Source organism: Malaclemys terrapin, chromosome 11 (assembly GCF_027887155.1).
Source record: "Malaclemys terrapin pileata isolate rMalTer1 chromosome 11, rMalTer1.hap1, whole genome shotgun sequence".
NCBI lineage: Eukaryota > Metazoa > Chordata > Testudines > Emydidae > Malaclemys > Malaclemys terrapin.
In genome coordinates, this window is record NC_071515.1 from 12,221,372 (window position 1) to 12,232,222 (window position 10,851).

Consider the following 10,851-nt stretch of genomic DNA (forward strand, 5'->3'; position numbering starts at 1 on the left):
ATTCATTATTTGAATAACAGATTTTCCAGGCCCACATTAACGTGTTTTGTACATAAATAGGTCACTCTTACTTGATGGCTATTTTGTTTGTGGGTTTGTTTTCAGTGAGGGATTTTGGAAAAAAACATTCAAAACGGCCTACGTGATTTTGGAGTCTATGCCCCGTTTTCAAAAATGACTTAAGGCTGAGATGGAAATCAATGGGGGTTCGGAGTCCACATACCTTTCAGGATCTGGGCCTTTCGGGGTCTACGTGCCCCTGAAAGTCAATCGGACTTAGATCCTTAGTCAATTAGGTGCTTTTATCCCTGGTGTTTGTGCCACATTCAAAGATTAGCCAGGCATCGCTGGCACTGAAATGGGGCACTAGAGAATAGGGATGAGATCTCGCTCCCAGAGGCTAGTTAGGTCAGGGGAAGGGGCTATGTGCATTTGCTAATAATTTGTATTCTATACATCAGAAAATGGAAGATAATGCAGACTGTGAAGCTCCATCTGGGTACCCAAAGGAGACATTTTACTGTAATATTGTCTCAGTCAACATAGAGTCACAGAAATGTAGGGCTGGAAGGGAACTCGAGACATCACCAAGTCCAGCGCCCCACGCTGACGTAGGATCAAGTAAATGTCAGCCTGTTGTTCTTGACAAATATAGCATTGGTAAGGCCAGCTGGCATGTCAGTTTCTCCCGTCCCCTTGATGTCCAGAGATGATGTTCGCAGGGTTAATTTCGCGTTCTGGGAGGACCACGGGAAGCCTGCTCTGCCTTCTCTTTGTGGACGTCATTTTTCAGACTCACCTTTGTTTGACAAAGCTAATCACTGTTCTGCTGTGGAGACACAAGGGGAAGGGATGGCTCCTGTGACTGGAAATGGGACAGTTAGCTTTTCATCAGTTACTTGTTTGAATCTAGTCCGGATTGATAGCCACACCTTCATGCCATCTGATTGCTGGTCAGTGCAGGGCCGGCTGCAGGTTTTCTGCTGCCCCAAGCAGCAAAAAATAAAAATAAAATAAAAATAAAAAAAAAGCCGTTCCACTCTTCAGTGGCTATTCGGCGGCAGGTCCTTTGCTCCGAGAGGGACTGAGGGATCCGCCACCAAATTGCCGCCGAAGACCCGGACGTGCCGCCCCAATAGTGTCCGGAGTGCCACCCCTTTGTATTGGCCGCCCCAAGCACCTGCTTCTTTAGCTGGTGCCTGGAGCTGGCCCTGGGTCAGTGGTAGATTTAAATGAGCTAGTAAAGGTGGGTGAGGCAATATCTTGTATTGCAACAATACGTGTGGGTGGAAAGTATAAGCTTTCAAGCTATACGGAGCTCTTCTTCTGGTCTTCCATGTAGCTTGAAGGCCTGTGCCTTTCACCAACAGAAGTTGGTCCAATAAAAGAAATTACCAAATTACCCTGTCTCTTGCATATTCTGGCTACAACTCTCCAACAATGATGCTAAATGACCTAGTCAGTTTAGCTCAGATCTCCTCAAAGGTATTTTGGTGCCTAACTCCCATTGGAATCAATTGATGCCTTCGGGGATCTGAGTCTCTCAGTCAAACTCTTACTGGACTATCATTTACATCATAATCCCCTCTTCTACACCTGCAAACTTCCTTTGCAATGTAATTGCTATTGAAACGCTCATGTGCATATATTTTCAGATAAAAGTCAACTTCACGCTCCACTCTACTGGCATTTCTCTCAAGGTGGGGTTGTTGTACTTAAAGTACTGCACAGGATCTTTTTAGGGGGAATAAGGCAAATGCCACATTCATTGGTAATACATGCATCAATCAGCTCTGTATCATATGCATATGATCTATGTTACACTCATGCAGTCACATACACACACACAAACACACTCCGTCTTGTTGTTGTTAACAACTAGTTGCTCCCCTTAACTTCACTGGCCAGGTGAGTGAGTTAGGGGAGGGGTAGAGCCGGGCTTCTGCAGATTTGGATCAATGCTCCAATGTTGACAAGACCGAGGGTCCTCTGCAAGACACCTCACATTTATAACAGCTTCCCTCTCATGCAAATCTATACCAGATTCAAAATCTGTGTCCGTTGGTCCTTTGTGCTGCTTCCTTCTGGATGTTGTCCCAATATTGTTCAAAGTGGTTGTTTCCAAAAGAAGGTGCTTGATTCTAACACCCCCCCACCCGAGGCAGTCAATATGTCTGCTGTACTTTAGTGAACCCACTTGACAAGTTTGATTGTCCTTGGGTCTGGCTTCCATCCCCCTCCAACTAGCTGTCTGGAGGTGCTTGCCTTCCATGCCTTGCTCATTCACACCTCATTCATTCAACACGGCAATTGATTAAGGGAGTGTGTGTGGGGGGAATCTTATTCTACTAGCAAAAAGACATTTTTCTTCTACTTTAACTATCCTTAGGGGCTATAACATTATACCAAGGCTTAACACAAAGTTTTCTATAAGTTTTTCTACATAGGGATCTGATACAAAATTCCTATATCAAAGGACTTGATACAAAGTTGTATGAAAATAGCTTAATACAGGGTTATATGAAGAGACATAATACAAAGTCATATGAAAGTTATGTGAAGATGCTTAATTCAGAGATTTATCTACAGGGTTTATTTGGATGGAGGTCCAGGTGCAGGTGGTTGGGGCTCAGTGGGGAGGGTGTCTGGGGGGGGGGACTCAGTGGGGTGGTACAGATGCAAGGGAGGTGGGGGTTGTCAGGGTGAGGGTTTGATGGGCCTGCTTAACAGGGGAGCCCCAGCTGCTGCACCCAGGGATCCCAGGGATCGGTAATCTTCAGCACGCGACCCACCCAGAGCACATGGACTAAACACATACTACAACAGCAGATAGTTCCAGCCTTCCCTTGAGAGACAATTCCATCCACACCCCAAGGCAGAGATTGCACTGCTAGGACCCTTTCCCCTGATAGCCTCAGTTTCCCTTTCCTACGCACCCCCATATCCGTCTTCCCCCCCGCCTCTTTCCTTCCAGCCCCCCGCCAAACAGCTGATGGCTCGTGGGCCCCACAGGGCCCCATTCCCCCCCCTTCCCCAAGGCCCAGCCCCGCCTCTCCTCCTCCCAGGAGCGGCTAGCTAGCCGGATCTCAGCCCTTCCCCCTCCCCTCCCCTCCCTCCTGCTGCTGGGAGACAGGCTACAGCTGATCGGCAACAGGGAGGGGCGGGGCAAGCACGCAGCACTGGGGGAGGAGCTTCGCTGCTGCTGCAGAGCCTGCCTTGCTACATAGCAGGAGCCCAGCACTAAAGAGCAGGGAAGAGCGGCTTCCCTGGGCCCTTTCGGACTATGGGCCCGGCACCATGGCACCGTTGGCGCCATGGCAAATCCACTACTGGGTATTCAGGCGCTGAACGCCATTGGGAGTTAAGCACCCAAATATCTTTGAGGAGCTGGGCTAGGGATACTTTTGTTTCACCCACTAGATATATTTTACCTTACAAGAAACAAATCTAGGACAATTGCTGTGGCTGACTAGAAGGGCTACATTAATAGTATGTGACACAAATGTATTTTTGGCTTTAAGATAGCTGTAATGCAGCCTTAGCCAATGCAATGAGTGGAATTGATTCTGGAGTGGTGCTTTTAACACATTGCCACTTTCCCTTAAAAAGGTATACCGTTAAGGCACTTTTCACAGTGTTGCAACCCCAGGTGTTTAAAAATTATGAGTCAAACCTTGGAAAATCACGGGATTGGCTTAAAAATCATGAGATTAATGTTGTGTTCTTTGTAGTTGCCTTTAAGAATTGGAGTATTTTGGGTGAACATTTTCATGCTTTTCTCTGCAGCCACGAGGGCTAGGAACTTACTTTAAATCATTCAAAGCTGAGATTCTCTGGTAGTAACTTGATCCCAGGAGCTGGGCCTCTAACAAAAACATGGTCTGCTGCAAGACTCCCGATAAAGTCCTGAGTGTTACCAATACTGTTTTCTTGGTTCTAAAAATAACCTCTCTATTCATCATAACCTTTTTGAAAGCAAACTCTTAACATTTTGTCTGACAAACGTTTCATTGCACTGTGTATCCACAAGCTTTTGCTGCTGTCTGATTGATCAATATCAATTTTTCTTTAATTGAAAAAACAAACTTGTTGGAATATGTATTCAGGGAAGGAGCACTCAAAAAAAAATACTGCCCATTGGCTTTGCAAAGAGAGGAGAAAAACAGGCTGTGCTAATGTGATAGCAGCCATCTTGTTCAACACATCCTGGATTGAACCAAGTCCCCCAGAAACAAAAGTATGAGCTGTTACAGTTTGAGCTAAAAAGTCATGCATCCTTAGCTGCAGCTGTAACAGACCCATGTCTTCTGGATCGGGGACCTGTATCACACACTCACCATTGGCTTAGAATCATAGAATATCAGGTTTGGAAGGGACCTCAGGAGGTCATTGTAGCCTATAGGATTAACCTGCTTGCTTGCATATATCTTTTCTTATAGTTTAAAGTATTTTGGTTTATTGTAATAGATTTATAAATTTATATTAAAGTAAGTTTGGCTGTAATGCAAAGGGACCTACAGGCCATATGCTGTATGTTAAGCTAAGGCAAAGTTAGCATATCTATATTAAGACCTTTTATTTAGATAAATACCCATGCATATGTCTCAGACCTTTTATCTGGACAGATAGATAATGGAAAAATGGTATAGGGCTTTTCCAAGTTGTACCCACAGACTTAACAGGTACACCACAAGGAAAGAATTGACATGACTAAAAAGAACAAAAATAACACATGTGCATATGTACATATCATCAATACACACAAACAGACTAGCCTATGGAGTAAGCGTACCCCAACATTTTGTGTGTGAGGAATGAAATTTGGGCATAGGAGGAAGGATTTCCGGCACTTGTGCCCTATAAAAGACGTGAGCCACCTTGCTAGAGTACTCACTCTCTCTATGTCTATGCTATTCTATTCCTCTCTCTTTTTCTCTATTCTATATACTACGACTACTACTATTAGTAAACTGTATTTGTTTTTCTTAACTTTCTAAGTACCAAGGGGAGTAGGCTAAGCTTGGTTTCCCTAAGCTTTTGTTCTTAGTTTTGTTTATTAGGTTTTGATTTTAACCTTAAGTTAGTCAAGTAAACTCTAAGTTTCAGAGTAACAGCCGTGTTAGTCTGTATCCGCAAAAAGAAGAACAGGAGTACTTGTGGCACCTTAGAGACTAACAAATTTATTAGAGCATAAGCTTTCGTGGACTACAGCCCACTTCTTCGGATGCATATAGAATGGAACATATATTGAGGAGATATATATACACACATACAGAGAGCATAAACAGGTGGGAGTTGTCTTACTAACTCTGAGAGGCCAATTAATTAAGAGAAAAAAAAAAAAAACTTAATGGACACAAATCTGACATCAGGAATCAAAATACTCAAAAACCAGTGGGAGAACACTTTAACCTGTCTGGTCATTCAGTGACAGACCTGCGGGTGGCTATATTACAACAGAAAAACTTCAAAAACAGACTCCAAAGAGAGACTGCAGAGCTAGAATTGATATGCAAACTAGACACATTTAACTCCGGTTTGAATAAGGACTGGGAATGGCTGAGCCATTACAAACGTTGACTATCTCCCCTTGTAAGTATTCTCACACTTCTTATCACACTGTCTGTACTCGGCTAGCTTGATTATCACTTCAAAAGTTTTTTTTTTTTTTTTTCTCTTAATTAATTGGCCTCTCAGAGTTAGTAAGACAACTCCCACCTGTTTATGCTCTCTGTATGTGTGTATATATATCTCCTCAATATATGTTCCATTCTATATGCATCCGAAGAAGTGGGCTGTAGTCCACGAAAGCTTATGCTCTAATAAATTTGTTAGTCTCTAAGGTGCCACAAGTAAACTCTAAGTTAGCTTTGATAGCTCTTAGATATCTGTCTCAGTGTGAGCTTCCTGTCATACCCCCGAGGGTCCTTGTAACTTCTGTGGAGCCTGATTCGGGACAAGAACTTTTATCTTCTGATCGAACAGATTGGCGAGCCTAAAACCCATACTATCCAAGTTAATATTATTAACATCCTAAATCAGGTAACAGACTGGCGAGTCAGCCAGGAGACTCGAGGAGTGTATGACAGGAATTTTCAAGGATTCCAGGCATCCTTAGACCCCTGAGAATCTCACCTGAGGCATAAGTAAAGAGTTAAAGTTACAGAGAGTTAGACAGCAAGATTGTGTGTCTTACCCACTCACTCTTAAGAACACAGGAACCTGATTTCCTGTGGCTGCAGCTTGGCACCAATCCCAGTATTTCCTGTTCTGTAGTGTGGTTTAATTTAGAGTTTTAGATTAGAGATTTTGAAATTTAATCTTGCAAGATAAAGAGTAATAGTGGTATTATTTAAAGTGATATACGCATTTAAGGGGTTTTGTTAAAGGTTGAAGTTATAACAAATGGTACCGATAAGATATTAGCAGTAGCATCGGGCCCGATGACCCACACTAGTGGTGGTGGGGGAGTTGATAAATCTATGTATTAATTGCCGCCAAGAGGCCACAATAACTCAGAATTCGTACAGCTCTTCAGTCCCCACATCAATTTCACCTGCAGTTAAGTTCAGCATGGCACAGTCACATGAAAGAGGAAACAGATGAGCCACCATACATTAGTTTGTTGGTTAATAACTCTCTTCCCCATTTATGGGAAATGGTTAACATGCATATAACTGATGATAATTCTTTAAAGGAGGCATTAGCCTTACTGGCCAAGGTATATTCTCAGGTAGGCCCTAAAATAGGTCGGCGTGGAGCCCCTGTTGCAATACTTCAGGAATCACGAACTAATCCCACTGTGAGGATTGAGGGACTCCCAGGGTTAGGCTGAGGTGTTCCTAAATTCCCTAGGTACCAGCGTTGGCAAAATGACCCTAACCCAAGTAGTAACCCTGGACCTTCGAGTGGGCATGCCCCTCGACAGGGTTATGCATTTGGATCCCATGTAGGGGCCCGGGACCATGTTCCTTTCTTTTCAGATGCCGCATAGAACAATTCATGCCTGCAGAGACCCAAGTCACCGCCTCCTCACAAAGATGAGGACTCAGTTGTAATGATGTTTAAAACAGTGCAGCAGACGCTTGAGGCTCAATGACAGGATATCCAGGAACTCCGAGCCCACGTGAATGAGCTGATGATGGAAGGCCAAGACCCAGCACCCTCGAACTGTCCGGTGGCCTCGGTTGACCCATTTCATTCTCTCCGGCGGACAGCCTCTGGAGAGATAGAAGGAAAACCCGTAGATTATTTGTCTGCATTCTCTAAAAAGTACTCGGCATGATGGCAATCGTAGTCATAGCCCCTTTAGGCAGGGATGCAAATAGGAGACGCACAGTATCTGCAGTGGTTGGGATACTGCCACAGGAATTTTATTACAGATACTGGGGCAGCAATTAGCATTATCCATGTCAAGGATCCTAGATCCTCTTCTCTGTCATCAGGGCATACAAAAACACTTGTAGCTTTTGCAAGTAATCAGGTTGTTACCACGCTTTCTAAACCCACTGAAGTACAAATCGGTCACCTAAGAAAGGTTCGTACCTTTGCGTTGATGAAATTAGCAGACCCAAGGAATTGCCTATTGGGAACTAATTTCCTATACAAACAGGGATTTGTTCTTAATTTGGGTAACCAATTGTTGTGTCTTACCACAGAGCAGGCAAAGGATAACTCAACAGTGATCATGCCTGAGTGTGGCCTTTGTGTCTCCAATGATGGACTCTGAACCTGAGGGGTATGATTTAAACAAAATAGTGGCTAATCATGCAGACCAACCTAAGTTACATGTGTTACTTCGCAAACATGCAGATGCCTTTGCTAAATACAAACATAATTGCGGATGTATGGCAGTCACTATTGTTGTGGAAGGAGGAGATATATCAGCCCAAAGACAATATCCTTACCCAGAACAGGCAAACCCACACATAGAAAAGACTATCAAGTCTTTACTGATAAAGGGAGTACTACGTAGCTATACTTCCACTGCCAATTCTCCTGTTTGGCCCGTAAAGAAACCAGATGGTTCTTGGCGTCTCACAGTTGATTACAGATACCTGAATAAGGTCACACCCACTTATGCCCCTACAGTGGCCAAGATGCCAGATCTAATCAAGTCCCTTGATCCAGAGGCTGTGTAGTTTACGGTCCTTGACATCAGTAACAGCTTTTGGATACCCTATCATCTGGAGGTAGCAGTGAATGTTAATGCGTTAGCAGTTGTGGCTTCACAAGAAAGGCATGGGAAAATCAGACCTGTGGCCTATGCCTCAAGTTCAATTGGTGACATTAAACATAAGTATGACAATTGTGAAAAGTACCTATTGGCAACCAGTTGGGCCATACAACAGTTTTAGTTTCTAACTGGCCTCAGCCCAATTATATTACACTCATCGCACACTCCCTTTCAGTTCTTACTGTCCAACAGGGTAAAAGATGGGCAAGTCTCAAATGCTGGACCTTGCCTAGCCCACTAGGCATTACTGCTGCAAGGAAAAGATATTGCAGTAAAACCTATTAGAACACCATCTTTGTTACCAACTGTCCTACTGTATTAAGGAGAGCCATATGTGTGTCCCAATCTTGATCAATTGGATCTAAGGGGGGAGGAAAAACAAAAGCTTTTCCAACCATTCATCCAGGAAACAGATTCCGTTAATAGGTATCATTTCTTTGTTAATGGTTCTAGTTATTACCATCAAGGCAAATCTTATACAGGGTTTGAAATCTATGCAGTTCCTCCCAAGGAGAAAAGAGAGCCTTGGGAGAAGGCATATTCATGCATTACACATTCAGCTCAATATGCTGAATTAGCAGCAGTGGCTTGTGTATTGGACTGTGTGCAGTTCTCCATCACCACCACATCCCAAAGTATCTGTCTGTTTTCAGAGTCCGCATGGGTATGCAATTCTCTCACAGAGTTTCTACCATGTTGGGAGACAAAGGGGTTCACATCTTCTAATGGCGCACCTATTAGGTATGCATCGCTGATAAAATCTATCTGTTGGTTAGCAGTTACAATCACCATCCCAAGGTGGCGACTTCTTAGGATGGATGTGCAACAATATTGTGATAACTGTCTGGCATGTGCCCAAGCCAATCCAACTCCATCCAAAAGAAATGCACCATTAAAATCTCAGGTGTATGAAGGTCCTTGGATGGCTTTGCAGATTGACTTTGTCGGTCCTTTACCAAGGACTCAAAGAGGTAACCAATACCTATTAGAGGTCGATCCTTTTTCAAAGTGGGTAGAGGCATTTCCTCTTAAGGCCAATACTGCAAAAGCCACCGCCAAGGTCCTAGTAGAGCAAGTCGTCTCTCGATGGGGGATCCCTGCAAAGGTAGAATCGAACCAGGGATCACATTTCACTGGACAGTTGTTTAGGGACTGTCTTAAATTAATGGGAGTCCCACAGAGACTACACATCCCATACAGGCCACAGTCATCTGGGATAGTGGAACGAACCAATCGGACTATAAAAAGTGATGTTGAGGAAACTGGTTGATGCCAATGGACGTAACTGGGACACTCTCATGCCTCTAATTGTAATGGCATTGAGAGCTGCATCTATTGATAAAACACCCTTTAAAATGATGACAGGCCGAATGATGTGATTACCAAACCATTTAATTTGGCACACCAGTGGCACTCAATTAGAGAGAATAAAAATGGATACCTACCTGCAGAATCTGTAAAAACATTTAAATCAAATCCATTTTCAGGTAGCAGCCAAATTGGGAAAATCCAAAGGAAAGGCAAAAGCTTACTTTGACAAAATCCAGAGAGAGAATACTTGGAAGGTTAAAGACCAAGTAATGCTGTTATTGTATAAAACACCAGAACATGGGCTGTGTAACTGATGGATTGGACCCTTCTGAATCATCGATAAACTCAGTTCAGCAGTGTATAAAATCAGGATAACAGGAGGCAAGTGTAATAGAGACAGAATCTATCATACTAATCAATTAAAGCGGTATCGATCATTCAGGTCACAGGAGCATTTTTCTCCTCAGGACTTAAGTGAACAGCATCTGACAGAATCGCGACAACTGGAGTCCAGCAGATTGCAACCATGAAATGGACATTGATATTTCTGATTTACTACACCCTTATCATTGCTCTAAGGGTAAGACTGAGCCAAAAATCACAAATTTGGGACTGAACTATTACAACCCCATGAAACCAGATGACACGGTCATGCTCAATTGCCTGAGCACATGAAACACGACATACCAACACAAAAGAAACGGACTATTATACTCAACCCAGGACTTATCCACAGGAAGAGCAATTTACTGTTCATAATATGCATGACATAACCCAACTGTTTAATGAGACCCAACATAAAATTAATCAGCTGATTACTTTAAACAATGATCAGCACAGGGATCAACATTTAGGACAGGAGATTATATGCTCTGCATATGGGGAATACGTCGTAAATGCAAGCACTGATGCATTACGATCCTTAAGATTGGGAAAGGTTCCTAACTTAATTAAAAATGAGCAACTGTTAAGTTGGTACTGTCCCAAGTGTTTTCAAAAGCTGGAAAAGGAACGATCCACATGTTTAGATTAATGCCAGCATTTATCAATGGGTGCTATGAGAGAAATGGGATCTGTGACACCTCACCCCAACCAAGACAGATGTTTTCTTTCTAAAGATTGTATGATGGCACAATTCTTGTATGTCTCATTCACAGTCTCGTTACCAGTGTTTGACCCAGACAAGGATGTGTACAGGCAATTGGTTGCTGTCCGTTCTATAGGTCACCTCAAAGACGACATCTATAGGGAATGCATTAATGCACCTCCCGTGGTGGTCTGTCACGCTCCAACTCAGACTTGGA